Genomic DNA, 23,909 nt, shown 5'->3' on the forward strand with positions numbered 1-23,909 from the left:
TATGTTGTACAAGTTAGGCCTCAGTGGGGGAGGGCTTGGGGGGAGCTGTATTCATCTGTACAGGGTCTTTATTTTTTTCTAATGTATATTTTTATGCCCACATCCTAGAAATGCGGCAAAAGGTCTCTAGAGAAAGTCCCAGTGAGGCTAAGAGGACATCTACACCTGTAAAGGACACCACAAAGACCCTTCAAAACGTCCACACAACTTCCATTGTGAGCAGGCATGTGCGTCCGGACAAACCACGCACTTACCCTGTATATATCAACCCTAGACCTAATACTGTATTTAATGCATGCTCCACTTTACAAGTCAACCCTAATGCCCCAGAATATGAGTTTCTAGACCAGAAAACTGCACTAGGGACACATATAAACGATACTCCGTAGGCTGTCAGAAAGCTAAAATGGCAGCTGAACTCAAAGACCTTAGAACTGGAGAAGGAGTGAAGCGAGAACAGGCCAATGACGAATGCCTAGAGAGAGATAATGCAAAGGCCGGAAAGGTGTTTACAAGCTTGTCAATCAGCAGCGACAGACATAGAGGTTATGCCCATATGACTAGGCCTACAGCCTACAGTTTATCATTTATTAATAAAACTGGACTCAGGTGAAATATGTGAATGACTATAGCCCTTTGATTCTTTCGTGCTTCAAGAACAAAAAGCACCTAGAGCTCCTGAAACACAGTCTATACGATCCACCCCCTTGACAGAAAAATATAAATCAGCCCTAATAGACAGCAAAACATAATTGTAGGAGAGAACCTCCCGAGATCCAGACATGTGATGCCCTCAAGGGGTAAAAGCTGAGAGACTCCAACATCCTGAGCACACAGAAGGGTCCGATGTAGGGACTGTAACAGGAACAGCTGCAAGTATGGAGCTCACAAACACAACCCGAACCTTTCAAATCGGCTGCGGGAGGCTGCCTAGAAATGGATGGGCCAGTAGGAAACAAAAGTAGAATAATAGCGCTAAGCAGCACAGGCTTTTAATAAGTAAATTTAAAAATGCGCTACACAGCAGCTTGAAAATACATCTTTGCATTGCCTAAGCCCAACCCCCTAAAGTGATTCCCCCGAGAGCTCACCAAAAAGCACGATTTCTCAAGCATGTTTTAGAAGCATTACAAGTTACAGACATACTGTAGGGAGATTAAACGCTACAGAGCCTTACAAAGAATTTAGGTTTGTTTGACCTAGAGTGCATACGGTGCTCTGATCTTGGGGTTTAAGCCATCCATCATGACGTGCAAATGCTTCTAGAAAGGTTGTTACACGATGTGGGGCCTAATGATTTCTTCCAACTACGCTTCCAGGGTAAGTGCATTGACAGCCCTTTGTTCACCAGACAAACACCTTGCGACATGTGTGACGCTGTGGAATTTCTAGAAAACCTCTCTAGTCTTTTATAAAGTAAGGCTGAAATGCCCTCTATGGCACCTTCAGAGTCATTGCCCTCATTATACAAGGTCATGAGGGTGGTGTTTCCAGGCCTTTCAAGAGTGTACTTACAGTAAAATCATTGACAAGAAACAATTGTCTGGCAGCCAGCATCATAGGGTTACTGCTGGATTGCAGTGCTCCAGATGCTGTCATTTGTCTAGAGCGGATAAAGCTCATGCAGGCTTGAAATACTGCCCGACTTCCTGGTTGGCTTTGGGGACCTAGGTCTTTTTGAGAACTATTTTGTCAACACGGTAAAAGTTCATTATCACAACCGTTCTTGGAAGTACTTTACAACTGGGGAGTGTGTGAAAAAACAGACCGAATATGTTCTCCACCATGAAAATCACTTTTAGTGTATCTTGTAAATTAAGGGATTTCTGGGAGCCAAGTGTAGGAGAGTAGGATCTGCTTCACATGGGTACGCCCTCTTTTTGCTGGTGTTTCACTGTTTTTCGACCTTAGTCTGGCTGATCAGGACCACAGCCTAGCTGCTTCCTCTCTAAAATGGTTTGCATGTACATTAGGTACATATCTAATTGGATTCTGGAGTGCCTTATAAGCCCCTAGTATATGGTATACTATGTACCTAGGGCATAGGTACCTCAGAGGCCTACCAGGGACTGAAGCATGTATTATGCCACCCCTGGGAAGCACTCCAAAATGGCACCACAGGTCTGCTACTGCAGCCTGGGTAAGGGTGTGCTTGCACCCCTTACCGTGGTATAGGCTACCTATATCCACATCCACATATATATATACAGACACGTATAAACCTAAAAGCCACTCCTATGCAGGCCTTGACAATCCTGAAGGCAGAGTGCTTGGTTTTGTGTGAGAGGGTGCCCAAGCATGAGCTGAGCCCCTCCGCAGCTTTAAGAAATACTTCCTTATGGCTGTTCTGTGATACAGCCATAACATATACACTTAAGTGCATTATAACCTCACGGTAAATACTAACTTTGGAATGGCTGCATCAAAACATGTTGTGTTTGGTGTCAAACGCTTTGGAATACTACCCCCCACCAGTTCTGGGGGCGGGGGTAGCATTCCACACTTCTAGAGGGAGAGACATGTTCACACTGGTCAAACCCGGTAGGACTTTCCTGAGCCCTGGCATCACAAAATGGATGCCTCTGCCACAGACACGGGTCTGGCCTCCTGCTGCTGACTGAAACTCTGGCAGGGGAGGCCTGGACAATAGGTTTCCTGTCGAAGGGAGGTGTAACCACCTCCCCAGACAGGCAGATGTGTATTGGGGCTGGGCGGGAGCACTCTCTGGTGCTTTGAAGTCCTGCACTGGGGTCACATTTGGTGTCCTTGTGCATAGTCCAGTTCAAACCGGTTGCAGGGGCTACCAGCCCCTGCTCTGGCGTGAAACTGGACAAAGGAAATGAGTGTAACCACCCCTCTTTCCAAACCCACCCATAGGTGGGGCCTTAGATTTAGTCCATCCCCTAAACTTGGTATAAGTATAGGAATCCAGTCCCTGGGACTTTAGATTACCCTGGACGAAACTCTGCAACATATATCCTGGACCTTCGACTTTCTATCATGACTAGAAGATGGAAGAAATCTCCCTTGGGGTCAAGGAGTGACTCCCCTGCTTGGCAGGCACCAAAGAAACAACTGACCGGCCTGCATCGCTGAATCTCCCACCGTACGCCAAAGTGTTTGCATCACCAGAGGTGGATTTCTAGACTTCCTCGAGGCTACCTTGAGTCCACAGCAAAGATGAGGCCCATGGCTATCATGGGTGACGTGGAACCGTGACCCCTGGACGCCATGAATTTTTGCAGCAACACAATCTTCTTGGTACTCCTTGAAGTTGTGCTTTGGGTTCTGAGTAGCCCCTTCCTTGAGCACCTCCTGCACTGAAGATTGTTGGCCTCCACTACACGAGTGACCCGTGGGACAGCTTCAAGTGAGACCGCTTGAGGCTCCTTCGCGATCACTAGCCTGTTGGCTAGCAGGTCCCCACGAAGGCAACTCTTCTTCTACTTGGGCTTTCCTGGTTGCGCCAGACATGCCCTGACTTACCCTTGCTGGGTGAGTCCCTCAGACCTTGCTGTTCTGCACCGCAGTCCTTTCTCTGAATTCCAGTGACTTGCCGTTGCCAAGGCTTGTTGGGTCAATTCTGGCCGTCAACACTGCAGCACTCGACAGACTTTGTCGGAAAGCTTGAATACAGCTCATGGACTTTGTCGACGTCTCCTGGACCTTCTGGCTGAAGAGTCAAGACACCCATCAACTCACCTGAAGCACCCCGACATCTGTGGGCATTGGTCCACCCTGCCCTTGGTCACTGGCTAGTAACACAGACTCTGTCCCCTCTGCTTTCAGGTTCCTTCCTTCCTATATCCTGGCTTGGATCTCTTCGGACACTTCTCTTCACGGCAGCAGCAGTTCTTCGCAGGCTTCCACTGAAATCGACAACGCGACCCGACACCAAAAGACAACTATGCACCCAGCTTCCCTGGGTGAGGTACCTTGAGTACTCTGGTGCTCCTGTGGGTGCTAGCCCTAGAACTTCTTAAGTTCAAAAGGGTTTGGTCCTGACCCGATTCTAAGTGTCCCTAATGTTTAAATTTCCAACCGCGACATTGCCCATAGAAGCTAACGGGAACCCGCGGTTGTGTTTACACACTGCATACAGTCCCTGTGGGTACCCTGTGTCACTACCTTGGGCGGTTCCTTTGGGTCCCAGCGATTCTACAGGCTCTAGGCCTTCTGCCTATCCCAGTTGTGGTTCTAATACCACTTTTTTGGTATATGGTTTGGTACACCCCTAGGGCCCAAACGTGTATTTGTGCTGTTACTGATAATTGCTAACTTGTAAACAAAGTACTTCTATCTCCAGTCTCATTAAAGAGACTAGAGGGGTGTGTTTTATCCTAAATACATATATTTTGAATACATAACTGATGTAGTTGTCCTTTAATTTGATCATTCAAGAGATTATAGACTGGTAAAACTAGCTGCTTTACATTCCTTCAAGACTTAGCCTGAAGACTGCTCCCCATAGCTACCACTAGGAGAGCTTTCAATAAAGGTGGCGTTTTTTTTTTTTTTGAAAAACCTTTATTGCACATAAAAACTCAATACAAACATGGGCCTACAACCACCAGGGCCGGCCGCTAATTATATACATGTTCAACAACGTCAAGGAAGCAATGGGCCCCCTGGGGCTCAGCCGAATTGACAAAGTATTGAGTGCACCTCAGAAGTTATCCGGATACATAAATTTTAGAAATACAAACAAAAAAGGAAAAATAAAGTAACACCAAAAGACAAGGCGGAAACCATCGAAAAAGAGGCGTCTAACCACGGCTAGGGGACCACACAGTACCAACTCCACCCACGGGTGGTCAATGAGGATGATCAAGGGGGAAGTGGGGGTGACGGGAGAGCCACAACCATCTACAGGTGAAATGCAATAGTCCGGGAACCTCAGGATCAGGGGGACAAGGCAGCATCAGATGAGTCCACGAGGGGGGGTGTGCAGATGTTCCCACGGTACGCGTTCCACTGGCCCCAAATTCTACCCCACGCCCCCGGCTTACCCCGGGCCACATACACAGTCTTCTCTCTGCACATGCACCAGTCCATGTTCTCCTTCCATACTGACACGGTGGGAGGCCGCCGAGAACCCCAAAGCTGTGCGATGTCCCTCTTAGCAACCATGTTCCCAAGGGCCGCCCACCGAGTCTGAGCCGCATTATAATCATTAGGCTCCCACACGTTCAGCACACATCGGCGGACCTCAAGCAACAGGGCGACCCCAGTGACACATTCCATGACAGCATGCACCCGGCGCCAATACTCCGCAACCTTACGGCACTCCCAGAGAACATGGAGAAAAGTGGCGCTGAGCCCACAGCCGCGCCTACAGAGCCCGTCTTCAGAGAAACCCATCAGAACTAAACGAGGGCCCGTCACGTAAACACGGTGGAGAATTTTAAGCTGGACAAGACGGAGACGCGCGGGTATGGCCACCTCCTTAGGGAAGGACAGCGCAGACTGCCAGTCCTCGTCGTCCAGTTCCACCCCATCCCCGATCCACGCCTGTTAGACCTGGCACCATTGGCGTGAGTCTCCCTTCCATTTTTTCACTGTGTCTCCTCTGTTTTTGCTGGTTATAGATGCTCTGGGCGCTGTGCCGCCGCCATTCAGTGCCACAGCGCGAATGCTACCTTTGTAAAGATGACATATGAATTGGTACATCCATGATTGGCTTATTCAGTTTACCTGTTAGTCCCTAGTAGCGTGGCCGGTGTGTGCCCAGGGCTGGTAAACCGAATGCTGCTGGTGGGCCTGCAGCACTGGTTTGTGCCACCCACAGAAGCAGCTTGTAAAGTGTGTCTCAGACCTGCCACTGCAGTGTCTGCGTGCAGTCCAGAACTGCCATCTTGGCTGTGAAGTGCCCCCGCTTCCCAGCCCCTAAAACCTTCCCTTGGCATCATGTAAGCCCCCCTTATGATAGGGCGCATTGTATGTGTAAGGTAGGACATGCCCTGTTGTATGTAGCATGTCCTAGTAGTGAATTACACCCAATTTCGTTTTTCACTACTGTAAGGCTACCTGTTCTCCATAGGCCAGAATGGGAGGTCTGGGCTATTACATCCTATAGTCCTAACTGACCCACAGAACATGGTAGAAAAACGAATCTAGTATGCCTGAGCTCAGAATATTAAAATACATCTTTTAGTGAAGGTTATTTTTATATTCTGTGTTTGAAACTACCACTTTTAGAGTATAGGTACTTTCTTGCCTAAGCCTTCCAGTTGCTCTGCTATTATGTGTATTGGCTGTCTGGTTTTGGAGGGACAGGGCAGGCTGAGTCAGACCTGGGTTGAATAGAGCGACCTGCCTAGGTGTGAGGGGAGGGGTAGCTCCTGCACTTGAATAGGGCTGTGCCTGGCAAGGTGAAAGCTGGCTCCACCTCCCACTGTGCGTCTGAGGCAGACCCCCTCTTTCTGAAAGGAAGGATGCAGCCTGATCAACAAGGTGCTCCAGGGCTGGGCAGAACTGGTTCTGGCTGGGTTCAGAGACTTGGGACCCCTAAGAACAAAGACTTTGGGGGTATAAATATTTGTGCACAAACCCCTACAATTTGTATTGCTCCTGGATAACAAGAAGAACCTCTGTCCGTGTGGCTACAGGAATCTGCAAGAGAAGGACTGTCCTTGTGCCTTGTGTGCTGTTTCTGGGACTGGCCTGCAGCTGCTACCACTGGACTTCAAGAAGAGGAAAAGAACTTTGATTGGACTTTTATTTTTGCTACAGCAATCACCCAAGGGCTAGAAGAGAGCTAGCCTCATGCTGGAGTCTCAGGCACATCAGACTCCACCATCAGCCTCCTGTTTCCTCCCAGCGAGGATTACTATCTGCAGGTGAGGCCCCAGTGTGTTCCAGGGCCTCTATTTCTACTGCTGAGAAGAGAGCGCTGAAAATCGTCGCTAACACCCGTTAGCGAGCCGCTGCAGCTGGTGAGCGTGAGGAAAATCGCCGCTCCGCTGTCGCCGAGTGCTCGCTATCCCCAAGAAGATCGCATCATTCGTCAGCGGGCCCGAAAACGCCCGCTATCTGAAAATCATCGCAACAGGATCATCGCAGCGCGGACGCCGAGCGTTCGCCATTTTCCCCGCATCGAATCCGGATCGTCGCTCCCTCGCGGAGCGCCATCTTTGTCAACGCAGCAAGATCGCACACGCAACAGGCCCGGTGCATCATCCTCCCTTTGAGGCAAGGATTTTATCGCATCACCGGATCAAGCGTGAAGAAGTTTGTCGCTTTGTCCTGCCCGCAACCCAGCGCATCATCCTCCCTTGCGGTAAGGATTCAACGCATCGCTGGCTAGCGTGAGGAAATCTATCGCAACAACTCCTTAGCAACATTTTTGTTGCTTTGCTCCAGGAACCAGATACTTTGTGTAAAAGGGTCGCAGAGACCCCTGCCTTGAACTAAACATCATTTTGTGCATCCTGAACTAATTTTCCTTGCAGCATTTCTAAAGTAATTATATTTTTATAGTATTGTGGATTTTTACTGTTATTGGTCTTGTGATTAAGTCTATATAAAAATACCTATTTTTCATAACTACTTGAGTGGTGTCCATTTGTAGTGTTCCTCATTATATTACTGTGTATGGTCATAAATGCTTCACACACTGCCTCTGAGATAAGCCTAGCTGCTCGTGCTACGTTACCACAGGGTTGAGCAGGGGTTGTCAAAGGGTGTAGGCTGCTTACTCTGACTTAGGAAGAAGGGTCCCTACTTGGACAGTGGCCAGCCATTGCCAACTAGAGACCCCCATTTCTAACATTGGTGGTCAGCGGTGAGGATCTGGACTTGCATTTATGATTGCATACAGTAATTATAGTGTACACTACTAGTGAGTGCAGACCATAACATAACCACGTACGTTGTTGAGATTTTTTGATTCTATTTTTGATCGTTATTGCCAGTTATTGCCACAATGGGCAAGCCCAGATCCAATGCCTCTGAGGATCTCTCCTGGGAAGAAGAGAAATTAGACACCTACAATGCCAAGCAGCTCAAATGTTTTTGCAAACGCTTCACGGTCCCTATCACAGGTCTCACTAAGAGGGAAGAGTATTACAAGGCGCTGAAGGCCTGGTTAGAAGCCAGGGATGCCCCTAGGAATGAGGAAGGGCCTGTGGAGGGGGGAGAGAATGCAGGAGAGCAGCCGGAAGAAATTGTAGATTTGGTAGGGGATAAAGCAGTTTCCAGCCCGGGCACTAGCGTGTCCTCAAGGGGTCTGTCTCCAGAAGAGATGGAGGACAGGGAGAGAGATAGGCGGCATAATATGGAGATGGCTAAGCTCAAATTGGATGGTCAGAGAGACCTAGAGAATAAGAAGTTAGAAGTTGAGATAATGAAGATGAAATTTGAACATGAGAGAGTTTTGAGGGAGTTGGAGATTAAGGCCAAGAGTATTGAGATCTCCCCCTCTGGTGGCAGCATACCAGTAGTGCATACTGAGAGTAGAGTGTATATACCGAAAGAGGTTATTAAGGATTTTCATAAAAGTGAGGATATTGGGCAATGGTTTGCCGCTTATGAATTAGCCATGGTGTCCCACCGGGTCCCTGAGAAGGATTGGGGAGCGGGGTTGTGGGGACGGTTTGTGAGTGAGGGGAGGGATACCTTGTTGGACCTACCCCCAGAAAGTAGGAGGATTTACGCCCACATGAAGGAAGCTTTGATTACCCGCTATGGTTTAACCCCTGAAATGTACAGGCAGAGATTTAGAACCTGCAAGAAGATAGAGGGTACCACGTGGGTTGAATATGTGTCTTTTTTTGGCAGAGCAATGGAGCGCTGGGTAAAAGGCAGCAAAGTAGAAACTTTTGAGCAACTGTATGACTTGATTGCATGGGAGCATTTTTCTAGTAACTGTTTTCCTGAGCTACGCCAGCATCTGATAGATTGCAAGCTGACTAACCCTAGGAAGCTTGCTGAGGAGGCGGACCGCTGAATGAGCACCCGGGTTCGCAAGGGTCCAGTGGGAGACTTTGCCAAAGGTGGGCAGGGTCCCCAGCAGAGAGGTGGGGGGGACAGGGGTAAACCAAGGGAGTTCCACGAAGGGCCCAAAGATAATTCCCAAGGGAACCAGGCAGTGGTATCCCAGCCTCCCCCAGATAAGAAGCCAGTGCCTCCAACAGGTAATCCTGTTCCAAGGAGGCCCCCTACTTGTTTTAAGTGTGGCCAGGTGGGCCACAGATACTTTGACCCCCAGTGTCCCCAAAAGGATACTGCTGCACCACCCCGTGCACCACCCCGCCAGCTTGCTAGTGTAGCCCTGGGGGAGGAGGAGATGGGTGCCCCAAGTGGGTGGGACCCCGTAGAGTTGACCCTTGTCTCACTAGGAGACTTTGAAATGGTTCCTAAGCCTGCACTGCCTGATAACACTAAAAATACAGGCAGTGGGTAACCATCAATGGCCATAGAGTGGAGGCTCTGAGGGACACAGGAGCCAGTGTAACTGCTGTCAGCTCCCGGTTGGTGTCCAAAGAGCAAGTTGTGCCCCATGCATTCTACCCAGTAGTGTCGGCAGACAACACAGAGAGCCAATGTGAGGTGGCTCAGGTTCCCTTTGAGTGGGGGGGGGGGGTCTCAGGAACTCTTCAGGTGGCTGTGAGGCCCGCCATGCCTGTGGACTGTCTGTTGGGCAATGATTTAGAGAACTCACCGTGGGCTACAGTGGAGAGGAGAGCTCACTTGCAAATGTTGGGACTGCCTGAGTGGGCATGTGCTACCACTCGGTCCATGGCAGCCAAAGAGAGTGTTGAGAAAGACCTGGAGCCTGAGAATATGGCCCAGGTCCCTGCCTTAGAGGGAGGGGGCAGGGGGCGCGGGAAACCGGCCCCCTTGGTTCCCACGGCCCAGGAGGGAGCAGACCCTGAGGGGGATGCCCTGGAGCCTACCGGGGAGCAGAGTACCGACCTGGGGGACCTGCCTGAGCTGACCCAGTGGCAGCAGGAAGGGGGGCCCACCAGGGAGGAGTTTTGTGAACAGCAGAGAACTTGCCCCTCTCTTGAGGGTATGCGGCAACAGGCTGCAGCCCAGGCAGCAGGTGATATGTCCGGTTCACATCTGATTTATTGGGAGAACAGTCTCCTGTATAGCGAGCCTAAGGTTGCTGAGCCGGGGTCAGCCCGTGTGCTGGTGGTACCCGAGTGCTTCAGAACCTTCCTACTGGGGTTGGCTCATGACATTCCATTGGCAGGACATCTGGGGCAGACCAAGACCTTTGAAAGGCTGGTCACATACTCTTATTGGCCCCAGATGCGCAAGAGTTCAGATACGTATTGTAGGACCTGTGAGACTTGCCAGGCAAGTGGGAAGAGTGGGGGGAAGATCAAAGCCCCACTCCAACCCTTCCCAGTTGTTAGCACCCCATTCGAGCGAGTGGGCATTGACATTGTGGGGCCTCTGGACCCCAAGACAGCCATGGGCAACAGGTACATCCTGGTCTTGGTGGACCATGCCACCCGGTACCCTGAAGCCATCCCGCTCAGGACAGTGACGGCCCCCGTGGTGGGACGTGCACTGATGGGGATCTTCTCCCGTGTGGGGTTCCCCAGAGAGGTGGTGAGCGACAGGGAGACCAACTTCATCTCCCAGTATATGAAGTCTCTGTGGAAGGAGTGTGGGGTGACTTACAAGTTCACCACTCCTTACCACCCCCAGGGTAACGGTCTGGTTGAGAGATTCAACCGGACCTTGAAGGGCATGATCATGGGCCTAGAGGAGTCCCTGAGGCGTAAGTGGGACGTCCTCTTGCCATGGCTGTTGTTTGCATACCGTGAAGTGCCACAGAAGTCCTTAGGGTTCAGCCCCTTTGAACTGCTCTATGGCCATCCGGTAAGAGGGCCTCTGAGTTTGGTCAAGGAAGGCTGGGAGCAATCTCCAAGGAAACCTCCCCAGGATGTGTTTAGCTACATCCTGGCCTTCAGGAACCAAACTCGGCGTTTCAGTAACATTGCTGAGGCAAATCTGGAAGCCAGCCAGGAGGAGATGAAACGTTGGCACGACCAGAATGCCACTCTGGTCGAGTTTCAACCTGGTCAAAAGGTTTGGGTACTGGCCCCAGTGGAGCCCTGTGCGCTCTAAGATAAGTGGACCGGTCCATTTGAGGTGGTGGAGCGAAAAAGTCAAGTTACCTATTTGGTGGACTTTAAATCTCCCAGGAACCCCCTGCGGGTCCTGCATGTGAATCGCCTAAAGCCCCACTTTGCGAGGTCTGAAGTGAGCATGCTTCTTGCCACAGATGCAGGGATGGAGGAGGAGAGTGAGCCTCTTCCTGACCTCCTGTGTGCAGGAGAGAAGGATGGGTCAGTGGAGGGTGTGGTCCTCTCCACCACACTGACCCCAGAACAGCAGAGAGATTGCCACCAGCTGTTGGGGCAATTCCCAGATTTATTTTCCCTGGTACCTGGTGTCACTGACTGGTGCGTCCATGAGGTAGACACCGGGGACAGTCCTCCTGTCAAGCACAAGGCTTACAGGGTGACCGACAGGGTAAGGGCCTGCATTAAGGAGGAGGTCTCCAAAATGTTTGCCCTGGGGGTGATTGAGTCCTCTAGCAGCCCTTGGTCCAGCCCCGTGGTCTTGGTACCAAAGGCTGCAGCGCCTGGTGACACTCCAGAACTTAGGTTCTGTGTGGACTACCGAGGTCTCAATTCGGTCACGAGGACCGACGCGCACCCCATCCCCAGAGCTGATGAGCTCATAGATCGGTTGGGGGCTGCCCGGTACCTCAGCACGTTTGATCTGACGTCTGGGTACTGGCAGATCGCCTTAACTGATGGGGCAAAGGAGAGGTCTGCATTCTCCACCCCAGATGGGCACTACCAGTTTCGTGTGATGCCCTTTGGGATGAAGAATGCCCCTGCCACCTTTCAGAGGTTGGTCAACCAGGTGTTGGCTGGGCTGGAGGATTTCAGTGGACGACATTGCCGTATTTAGTTCCTCATGGGAGGACCACTTACGCCACCTCTGGGAAGTGTTGATGGCGCTGCGCAGAGCAGGCCTCACAATCAAGGCCAGTAAGTGCCAGATTGGGCAGGGTTCGGTGGTGTACTTAGGACACCAGGTAGGGAGTGGCCAGGTGGCCCCTCTACAGCCCAAGATTGAGACCATCCTGGCTTGGGAGCCCCCAAGGACCCAGACCCAGGTGAGGGCCTTCCTAGGACTCACGGGTTATTACAGGAGGTTTGTCAAGGGGTATGGCAGCATTGTTGCCCCCTTGACTGAGCTGACTTCCAAGAAGCAGCCCAAGATTGTGAACTGGACTGACACCTGTCAGAAAGCTTTTGATGCTCTCAAGACTGCCATGTGTACAGCACCCGTACTCCAGGCGCCCAACTTTGCTAAGGAATTTATTGTCCAGACTGACGCTTCAGAGCATGGGGTGGGAGTTGTTCTGTCACAGATGAATGAGGAGGGACTAGACCAACCTGTAGCCTTCATCAGTAGGAGGTTACTTCCACGGGAACAGAGGTGGAGTGCGATCGAGCGAGAGGCATTTGCTGTGGTCTGGGCGCTGAAGAAGCTGAGACCATACCTGTTTGGGACTCACTTCCGGGTTCAGACCGACCACAGGCCCCTCAGGTGGTTAATGCAGATGAGGGGTGAGAATCCCAAGTTGTTAAGGTGGTCCATTTCCCTACAGGGTATGGACTTTACGGTGGAACACCGCCCTGGTACAGAACACGCCAATGCTGATGGTCTGTCCAGATTTTTCCGCCTTAGTGATGAGAACCTCCCAGGGGATGGGTAGTTCTCCCCACATTTCAGCTGGAGGGGACGTGTGTTAGACCTGGCACCATTGGCGTGAGTCTCCCTTCCATTTTTTCGCTGTGTCTCCTCTGTTTTTGCTGGTTATAGATGCTCTGGGCGCTGTGCCGCCGCCATTCAGTGCCACAGCGCGAATGCTACCTTTGTAAAGATGACATATGAATTGGTACATCCATGATTGGCTTATTCAGTTTACCTGTTAGTCCCTAGTAGCGTGGCCGGTGTGTGCCCAGGGCTGGTAAACCGAATGCTGCTGGTGGGCCTGCAGCACTGGTTTGTGCCACCCACAGAAGCAGCTTGTAAAGTGTGTCTCAGACCTGCCACTGCAGTGTCTGCGTGCAGTCCAGAACTGCCATCTTGGCTGTGAAGTGCCCCCGCTTCCCAGCCCCTAAAACCTTCCCTTGGCATCATGTAAGCCCCCCTTATGATAGGGCGCATTGTATGTGTAAGGTAGGACATGCCCTGTTGTATGTAGCATGTCCTAGTAGTGAATTACACCCAATTTCGTTTTTCACTACTGTAAGGCTACCTGTTCTCCATAGGCCAGAATGGGAGGTCTGGGCTATTACATCCTATAGTCCTAACTGACCCACAGAACATGGTAGAAAAACGAATCTAGTATGCCTGAGCTCAGAATATTAAAATACATCTTTTAGTGAAGGTTATTTTTATATTCTGTGTTTGAAACTACCACTTTTAGAGTATAGGTACTTTCTTGCCTAAGCCTTCCAGTTGCTCTGCTATTATGTGTATTGGCTGTCTGGTTTTGGAGGGACAGGGCAGGCTGAGTCAGACCTGGGTTGAATAGAGCGACCTGCGTAGGTGTGAGGGGAGGGGTAGCTCCTGCACTTGAATAGGGCTGTGCCTGGCAAGGTGAAAGCTGGCTCCACCTCCCACTGTGCGTCTGAGGCAGACCCCCTCTTTCTGAAAGGAAGGATGCAGCCTGATCAACAAGGTGCTCCAGGGCTGGGCAGAACTGGTTCTGGCTGGGTTCAGAGACTTGGGACCCCTAAGAACAAAGACTTTGGGGGTATAAATATTTGTGCACAAACCCCTACAATTTGTATTGCTCCTGGATAACAAGAAGAACCTCTGTCCGTGTGGCTACAGGAATCTGCAAGAGAAGGACTGTCCTTGTGCCTTGTGTGCTGTTTCTGGGACTGGCCTGCAGCTGCTACCACTGGACTTCAAGAAGAGGAAAAGAACTTTGATTGGACTTTTATTTTTGCTACAGCAATCACCCAAGGGCTAGAAGAGAGCTAGCCTCCTGCTGGAGTCTCAGGCACATCAGACTCCACCATCAGCCTCCTGTTTCCTCCCAGCGAGGATTACTATCTGCAGGTGAGGCCCCTGTGTGTTCCAGGGCCTCTATTTCTACTGCTGAGAAGAGAGCGCTGAAAATCGTCTCTAACCCCCGTTAGCGAGCCGCTGCAGCTGGTGAGCGTGAGGAAAATCGCCGCTCCGCTGTCGCCGAGTGCTCGCTATCCCCAAGAAGATCGCATCATTCGTCAGCGGGCCCGAAAACGCCCTCTATCTGAAAATCATCGCAACAGGATCATCGCAGCGCGGACGCCGAGCGTTCGCCATTTTCCCCGCATCGAATCCGGATCGTCGCTCCCTTGCGGAGCGCCATCTTTGTCAACGCAGCAAGATCGCACACGCAACAGGCCCGGTGCATCATCCTCCCTTTGCGGCAAGGATTTTATCGCATCACCGGATCAAGCGTGAAGAAGTTTGTCGCTTTGTCCTGCCCGCAACCCAGCGCATCATCCTCCCTTGCGGTAAGGATTCAACGCATCGCTGGCTAGCGTGAGGAAATCTATCGCAACAACTCCTTAGCGACATTTTTGTTGCTTTGCTCCAGGAACCAGATACGTTGTGAGTAAAAGGCTCGCAGAGACCCCTGCCTTGAACTAAACATCATTTTGTGCATCCTGAACTATTTTTCCTTGCAGCATTTCTAAAGTAATTATATTTTTATAGTATTGTGGATTTTTACTGTTATTGGTCTTGTGATTAAGTCTATATAAAAATACCTATTTTTCATAACTACTTGAGTGGTGTCCATTTGTAGTGTTCCTCATTATATTACTGTGTATGGTCATAAATGCTTCACACACTGCCTCTGAGATAAGCCTAGCTGCTCGTGCTACGTTACCACAGGGTTGAGCAGGGGTTGTCAAAGGGTGTAGGCTGCTTACTCTGACTTAGGAAGAAGGGTCCCTACTTGGACAGTGGCCAGCCATTGCCAACTAGAGACCCCCATTTCTAACAACGCCTCCCGCAGACGCACGAGGAGATCCGCCCGAATGTTTATTAGTTTTTTATAGATAAGGGAAATAGTACTGTCGGGCAGGAATAAAGGTTGTCTTTAACCATTCACCATAAGGGGTTGTTTGGACTGATACAAGGTGCCCACTAGAACTAGTGGACAGCATATATCAGGCCACCTTCTCACACCATATATGTGTGCGCCCATTGCGATCACATCTACAACACTCAGGCAAATCACCAGTGTGAAATGCACTGTAAGATGTGTCAAAGGGACGGCTGTGCCATAGACGCTGTCCAGAAGGTGAAATGTTGCACTTGTAAACTAATTTGTCGCTCGCAAACCTGCTTGAGGTTACACAACAGGGATGTTATGTTCATCCTTAAAAGAGATTATGTGGGGTGCAAGCATTTCATGGAACAAGATAAAAAATGCAAAGGCATAGAATGCCCCAGGTGTCAGGCATCTTTTCAAGCTGGAAGACAACACCAGTGTTACATGGTTAAAGGACAACCAAAAGACCAAAACAGAAGACTGCATAGTGTTCGACATAAAGTGTACACAAGAGACAGGTGTACACAAATCTAAATATATTTGCGCTCACCATCTAACTTCCGATGACAACTGAGTATACCATGATGGCACATAACTCAAAAGCGTATGACACTTCCTTCATTTTGCAAAATGTGATTTGTGAAAAGATGGCCGTAGAACTTATTACCCCATACTCCAAACTGATGTTATGAACGGCCGGACCATTACAAATAATGTTCATAGATACCTTGAATTTTCTGCCCTTGAGCTTGAGCAAGCTGCCAAAAGCCTGTGGTTTACACCAGTGTAAAGGTTATTTCTCATACTTTTTTAACACCTGGGGAAATTAGAATTATATGGGCCCCATGCTGCTGCCACACAGCTATATTGTTAAGTATATGATGCCGGTGATGAAAGAGCCAAACACACAAGATGATGGACGGAATGTTGCACATTGGCAAAACATTCACCCCCAGTCACAGATTTGGGTTTAATCCATCGCTATTTTGCTCACCACGCCACCCCAGTTCAGACACGGCCATATGCAAATCAGTCTTGACCCTGTGCCTCATGGGAACAGTCCGGCCCGAACTGCCAAGTCATGTCTTCCCTGGACTGGAATCAAGCATCCTAGGATCGGTTACGGGGTTTCACCCCTCTTCAGCCAGGATAGCTTGTCTCCAGTAGAGTAGTGAGCACGGGACCCACGTCTGGGCATACCCTTCCCACATAGGGCGAACTGCAAAACAGAAGATTATGGACGGAATGTTGCACATTGGCAAAACATTCCCCCCCAGTCACAGATCTGGGTTTAATCCATCGCCATTTTGCTCAGTATGCCACCCCAGTTCAGACACGGCCATATGCAAATCAGTCTTGACCCTGTGCCTCATGGGAACAGTCCGACCCTAACTGCCAAACCATGTCTTCCCTGGACCAGAATCAAGCATCCTAGGACCGGTTTCCAGGTTTCACCCCTCTTCAGCCAGGATAGCTTGTCTCCAGTGGCATAGTGAGCACGGGACCCAAGTATGGGCATACCCTTCCCACATAGGGCGAACAGCAAAACACACAAGATGATGGACGGATTGTTGCACATTGGCAAAACATTCACCCCCAGTCACAGATCTGACTTTAATCCATCGTTATTTTGCTCACCACGCTGCCCCAGTTCAGACACGGCCATGTACAAATCAGTCTTGTCCCTGTGCCTCATGGAAACAGTCCGGCCCGAACTACCAAGCCATGTCTTCCCTGGACCGGAATCAAGCATCCTAAGACTGGTTTCAAGGTTTCACCCCTCTTCACCCAGGATAGCTTGTCTCCAGTGGCACAGTGAGCACGGGACCGACGTCTGGGCATACCCTTCCCACATAGGGCAAACAGCAAAACACACAAAATGATGGACGGATTGTTGCACATTGGCAAAACATTCACCCTCAGTCACAGATCTGACTTTAATCCATCGTTATTTTGCTCACCAAGCCACCCCAGTTCAGACACGGCCAAATGCAATTCAGTCTTGACCCTGTGCCTCATGGGAACAGTCCGGCCCGAACTGCCGAGCCATGTCTTCCCTGGACCGGAATCCAGCATCCTAGGACCGGTTTCAGGGTTTCTCCCCTCTTCAGCCAGGATAGATTGTCTCTAGTGGCGTAGTGAGCACGGGACCCACATCTGGGCATACCCTTCCCACATAGGGCGAACAGCAAAACACACAAGATGATGGACAGAATGTTGGACATTGGCAAAACATTCACCCCCCAGTCACAGATCTCGGTTTAGTCCATCGTTATTTTGCTCACCACGCCACCCCAGTTCAGACATGGCCATATGCAAATCAGTCTTGACCCTGTGTCTCATGGTAACAGTCCAGCCCGAACTGCCGAGCCATGTCTTCCCTGGACTGGAATCAAGCATCCTAGGACCGGTTTTGGGGTTTCACCCCTCTTCAGCCAGGATAGCTTGTCTCCAGTGGTGTAGTGAGTACGGGACCCACATCTGGGCATACCCTTCCCACATAGGATGAACAGCAAAACACACAAGATGATGGACGGAATGTTGCACATTGGCTAAACTTTCACCCCCAGTCAAAGAGCTGGGTTTAATTTATCGTTATTTTGCTCACCACGCCACCCCAGTTCAGACACGGCCATATGCAAATCAGTCTTGACCCTGTGCCTCATGGGAACAGTCCGGCCCGAACTGCCAAGCCATGTCTTCCCTGGACCGTATTCAAGCATCCTAGGACCGGTTTCAGGGTTTCAAACCTCTTCACCCAGGATAGCTTGTCTCCAGTGGCATAGTGAGCACGGGACCCACATCTGGGCATACCATTCCCATATAGGGCGAACAGCAAAACGCACAAGATGATGGACGGAATGTTGCACATTTTCAAAAACGATGGATTTAGGCCCTGATCTCTGTACTGGGATGAATGTATGACATTGTTCTGCATTGTTTCCATCAATAGTTCTCCATGCCATTGGAATCAAGCTATCCTGGCTGAAGCCAGGGAGGGAGGGAGGACCTGGCCTGGCAGTTTGGACTGGACTGTTCCCCTAGGGCACAGGGTCAAGACTGATTTGCATATGGCTGGGTCCAAACTAGAATGGCATGGTGAGCAAAAAAAACGACATATTTAGGCCTAGATCCCTGTACTGGGGTGAATGTATGACATTGTTCTGCATTCTGTCCATCAATAGTTCTTTTTGCATTTGTCAGCCCGAGTGATGAAAGAGAGCTTTCTACAAGGGTATAATGAAAACCGCAAAAATAACTTTCACTTTCAAACAGAGTTGAAAGCTTATTGCCAGGATGTTGTAATTATCCTGCAAAAAGCCTGAAATCTCTTCAGAGATGTTGTGATGGAGATGACTTAACAGGAAAAGAGTTTGAAACCCAACACCCCCAAATGACAAAATCCATAGAATACATAGACCCTTTTCAAAACATCGTGCTTGCTTCCATGTGTATGTCTCTACAAACACATGTTTTTAATACCTGAAAGCATCTCTCTAGTATTGCCAGACCTGTGTAACCGTAACCAGAAACATTATTGAACCCCATCTATCCAATGGGTCATGTACGTGTCTGTCAAGGAAGCATACATATTCATTACACGCCTTACAGGGTGATGAATATCGCATGAGTCCTTATTTCCTAGATGGGTAAGCTGTAATTAAGGGTGTGCCAACTGCCTTTGAATACAACACATGTTTTTACCACGGTTGTCCTTGTTGTTACAAACCCGACAAGTTTAACAGACCTTTTGATACCAAGTTGAATACCTACACAGACTTACTCTGATGAAGACCCCATATGTTGAAAACTGTGGCTTTGTTACAAAATTCCTCTGGGAGCATTAGTGGTTACATATGCTAACATCCGACTTCGCTCTATCATTAACAGTCGAGAGTTGCCAGAACCTTTTAGAGCCCCTCAAAGCCTTATTGGGGGGTTGTACGAATGCTATAAAGCTGCACAGGGTAATAGGAGAGGGTGAGAAAATACATTTCTATGATTTCACCGGTATGTATCCCTTTGTGAACAGATGAACCTATAACCCTTAGGCCACCCGTCATCATATATAAGGACTTTACACTCATATCCGAATACTTTGGGTAGTTAAATGCCAAATCTACCCTCCAAGGTGGCTTCACTTTCCAGTACTCCCACACCAAGTAGATGGGAAGCTAATGTTCCCCTATGTAGAACATGTGATGAAAGTAAAGAGCCTACCGAGTGTAGGCACACTGAAGAACAAAGGATGCTCACAGGGACCTAGTGTGGCATGGAGGTACAGGCAGCCTTAGTGAAAGGATACCGGCTAGGAAGAGTACACGAAGTTTGGCATTTTGAGAGGACCACAAACCAGCTCTTTTCTGAGTATATTAACTTGTTTCTCACAGACAAACAGGAGGCATCTGGGTATCCAGAATGGTGCACTAGCCAGGATGCAAGGCAAAAGTACATCGATGACTACTACGCTCACGAGGGTGTATGCTTACGGCCCCACCAGAAGACAGTAAGCCAAACTCTGTTTCGACTCCTTATGGGGAAATTTCACCCAGCATACAAACCTGTTAAACACGACCATAATCAAAGATCCTGATGAATTGTTTAAGTACCTTTTCGCACCATTTTATGAGGTGTCCAGCTACGAGTTTATCGATGATGAGACAGCAGCCTTGTGTTGTAAATTCACAAAAGAGTGCCCCACAACATGTAACAACATAAACATCTTCATAGCATGCTTCACAACCACTCACACATGTTTAGAGCTTTACAAGGTTATGGAAAAACTACAGGGCTGTTGTTTGTATCACACTACTTACTCAGTTATTTTTGTGCAAAAATTGGGGATAAAAACCCTTCACCAGGTGATTATCTCCACGATTTGACTAGCAAACTTGATAAGGATGAGTATATCATTGCACTCATCTTATCTAGGCCCAAAACATATTCTTACAAAATGACGAACACCACAGTATGTTTGAAAGTCAAAGGCATAACATTAAATGTTAACAACTCCTTGAAAATCAATTTTGACAGTCTAAAGGACATGGTGCATGAATACTCGGCAACGGGAGACCGTGAAAATGATAAACAATAGTATTAATCAGCCTAGATTAGTCAGGTCCCAAAAAAAAGTAGGAAATTACAACATAGCCCTTACATATAACGTTATGCTTAGTGTTTGATAAAAGGGTCCTGACTGAGGACTACAAAACACTGCTGTATGGTTCTTAAAAGACATAAATGTGGAGGGCCCCGACTCTATGGACACCAGATCGCAACAATTGGCTCCTGCATTTTAGCAGGTCCCTGAAACTGTGGTAAAAGCTACTTTCTAAAGAAGCCCTTGGAAAATGCTCCCGGGAGTTTATCCCAAACCCTTAACAGTATTGTGTGGCTTTATTCTTGCTGGAAAGATCTTTATACTAAACAATCCCGAAGGTTACAACATATCAGGTTTATAGAAGGTATACCTAATAAACTCAATGACAATGCCTTGTTACCTACGAATTTTGTAAAAAAAGGTAATTGTAGACAACCTTATACGAGAAGGTGGGGATCATCGTGAGAAAGCTTTTTATCCAATATTCACACCACCACAATCTAAGCATTGCTACATTGTGCAGAACTTGTTTTACAACGGTAAGAACAGTCATTTTATAGCTCTCAAAACCCCATACTTTGTTTTATTTAAAAATCCCCATGTCAAACAGCAAATATCAATCATAACTAAACAGATGTACCCGGGAAACACCCAGTTTTTCATGGAAGCATTTAACGACTCTACCAAGTAACCCCATGACCACTTGCTGGTCCACTTAAAGGCCCAGAGACTATAAAAAGATGAGCTCAAGACTTTTCCTAACATTCACAATCTAGTACTTATAATATAAGGTGTTGACCATGTCTGGCTGTCTACGTCATAATTTAGTCCAACTAAAAATGCTGGTTACAGCCAGCCCCAATCAAACAAAGGCCAACCTGTGCGTGGCTTCAGACGATTTCAGAAATAGCCCTAAACACCCTAAACGGTAACGTCCCTAATCAGAGCACCAGTTACGGGGGCTGAAGAAGAAGCAGCACCTTATCAAGAAGCTCAGTAATAAAAGGGAAACCCTCATTTCCAAGAGTGTAGGAACTGGGGTCACCAGTCCCCCAGGGGGTAGCTTGGCGCGAGCAGGCAGGCACCCGAAAGCTTAGGTGTAAAGTGACCATACAGCACACTCATCCACTGGAACAGGAAACGCACGCAATGACTGACACCACACCAGTCAATTTGAGTAAAAATCAAATAGCTTTTATCTAGATCAGAATCAGGGTAATCAATAATCACGGTATCTCTTTTTCATCAAAGCATTTCATCAAGGATAACATGTCATTGAATGGAATTAATCAACATTTCATTAGGCATGAATAAACCCTTTCGTCAGGCAGGAATAAACATTTCATTCAACCTGGGTAGCTTTAGCAAACAGTATTCCCTCAAGCAAAAATGACGAGTTCATGAAGCACAGATCAGCATTTCATGGAGCATGAGTCAATATGGCATTGGGCCGGATTATCCACTGTTCCTGGGCAAGTGGGGGCCAACAGGGCCCAACTACAGTCTCCCCCAGGGGAGGGGCGATCTCGGGGCCTCCCTCCGGCCTTCCGCCCTTCTCCCCGGGGGTTACCTTTTCCTTTGGCCTCCTCGGGGCCCTTGCGGCGGATTACAGGCAGGTTGGGGACTCACTCTCCTTGGAGCCCCTCCAGCCAGCAGTGCGGGCTTCCTGGCAGTGTCCGGGATCTGCGGGGGTTACACGGGGCCTCCGGCGGGTCTGGATTCAGCCGGGGAGCCCCGCTCTGGCAGGGAGCAGGTTCCGGGCCCTCCGATGGTCCCTGTGGCCCGGGAACCAATCACAGCCGGCCTCGAGGAATGCGCGCCTGTAGCCGCCAATGGCAGCGCATTCTGCGGGGCGTGGCCGCGAGGGCCAATGGGTTTGTGGCGGGGCGGAGACCGGGAGGACGCCCCGTCACGTGAGGCGAGATGGCGGCCTCCGGGCCTAGCACGCCCCACTCTGGATTCCGCCGGCCCTCTCCTGACTCAGGGCCGCCACAAGGGTCGATCAGCGGGCGGGCCCCCAGCAGAGGAAGCGCCCAGGTTGCGCCGGCGATGGCGGGTCCCCGTACACCTCAGCGGGCCCCGGGGATGTCAGCGGCACTCCGCCCACGGGGTGCTGGGCCGTGACGGTGAGTGCTCCAGCAGCGCCTCAGTAGGGGGGGAGGCTGCGAGACCAGGTCAGCAGTTCTGGCGATGCCGCCGGTAACCCAGCGCTTCTCCAGGCCCAGCGGGGGAGCGCTGAGAAGCAGCGCAGTGAGGTTCAGTTCTAGGCAGGACAGGCCACACGACAGTGGCAGTTCAGCAACGGGGACCCAGGTGGAGTCAGGGCACGCAGGGGTGTCACAGCGCCAATACCTGGTGTTGATCCCCCAGAAGTCCTATGGGAAGTTATAGGGTCTTCTCGGCGCTTGATGGTTCCTGGGCCCTTAGTAGATGATTTCTTGAGGGGGGGGGGAGTCAAGTTGGTGGCTGAAGGCAGGTTAGTCAGTCACTGCATATCGTCCCTGGGTTCCCCTCCGGCCGGGCCAGATCAGTGGGCTAGTCCAGTGTTCTTCACACAGCTTGGAAGGCAGCACCTAAGCCCTGTCACTCCCAGTGGTATAGGTCCCTGACTAGGCCCTACCACCTAAGTCTCCTGCATAGGTTCCCCCAGGTCAGTGATGCCCCAACTGATTCCCTTATAAATGCCCAGGTCAGATGACCACTCTCTAAGGCTGCAAAAAGCAGACCCATCCCCTGTTCTAGAAGGTTCCAGGAGCTTCCCTATTCTAACTATGAGAGAAAAAGGCGGGTTGGTGTGGCAACAATGTTTAGTGTCCCAGCCAGCTCCTGGCAACTAGGGTGTTACTAAAAAGACCACTCCGCAGTAGCAGGGGCCTGTGGCAGCCATGTTGGAAGAAGAGAGCACCTGCACCTTAGCATTGATTAGCAATGGGAAGGCGCTCGGAGACCTAAGGCCAACGAAAAAGAGGGTGTAAAAAATGAGGCAAGGGCAAAAACACAGGGAAAGACCGCCCTAGGGCTGACAGGTCTAACAAAGAGGAAACTGGTAAAGCAGCCGGGTAGTGTTAAAGGTTCTTTGTTGGGCATAGCTGTGCCAGCAATTACAAGTATCCTATCCAGGCAGGGATGGAGCATGTCACGAAGATGTATCTAGTGCCTAGACAACAGTTGGACAGCTGGTACCATCTACGGATGACACCTGGGATACAAGGAAAAATTAGACTCTCCATCTGGATGCTGAGATGAAGGAAATTTTGAACAAGTGAGATCTAAATCCGTACGAGAAAGTGGGTCTTTACTCCAGCTCACTAAACAACTTTTTAAACTATTACAAGCAGTTAAATACCAAACAAAATATATGGGCCTGACTCTGAACAGCAGCCATCAAACCCTGTAACGCCTCAACATCTGGCAACACCCACACCTCAATCAATCAATCAATCAGTACATTTGTAGAGTGCACTACTCACCCGTGAGGGTCTCAAGGCGCTGGGGGGGGAGGGGTGCTACCAACGCTCGAACAGCCAGGTCTTGAGAAGCCTCCTGAAGGTTAGTAGGTCCTGGGTCTGCCGTAGGAGTATGGGGAGGGTGTTCAAGGTCTTGGCGGCGAGGTGGGAGAATGATCTGCCATCGGTGGTCGCTGTTCGGATACGGGGGACAGTGGAGAGGGTGAGGTCGGCTGAGCAGAGCTGTCGGTTCGGGGTGTGGAAG

The 23,909-nt window shown here is 49.8% G+C and overlaps 1 protein-coding gene across 1 annotated transcript in view; it reads right to left on the reverse strand.

The window, feature by feature from the left end:
- Positions 1-23,909, reverse strand: part of LOC146859531 (CD5 antigen-like) — a 628,425-nt gene that overhangs the window by 560,381 nt on the left and 44,135 nt on the right. The gene's annotated exons all lie outside the window — the stretch shown is intronic.

The sequence above is a fragment of the Triturus cristatus genome, chromosome 3_2, assembly GCF_964204655.1.
Source record: "Triturus cristatus chromosome 3_2, aTriCri1.1, whole genome shotgun sequence".
Classification (NCBI taxonomy): Eukaryota; Metazoa; Chordata; class Amphibia; order Caudata; family Salamandridae; genus Triturus; species Triturus cristatus.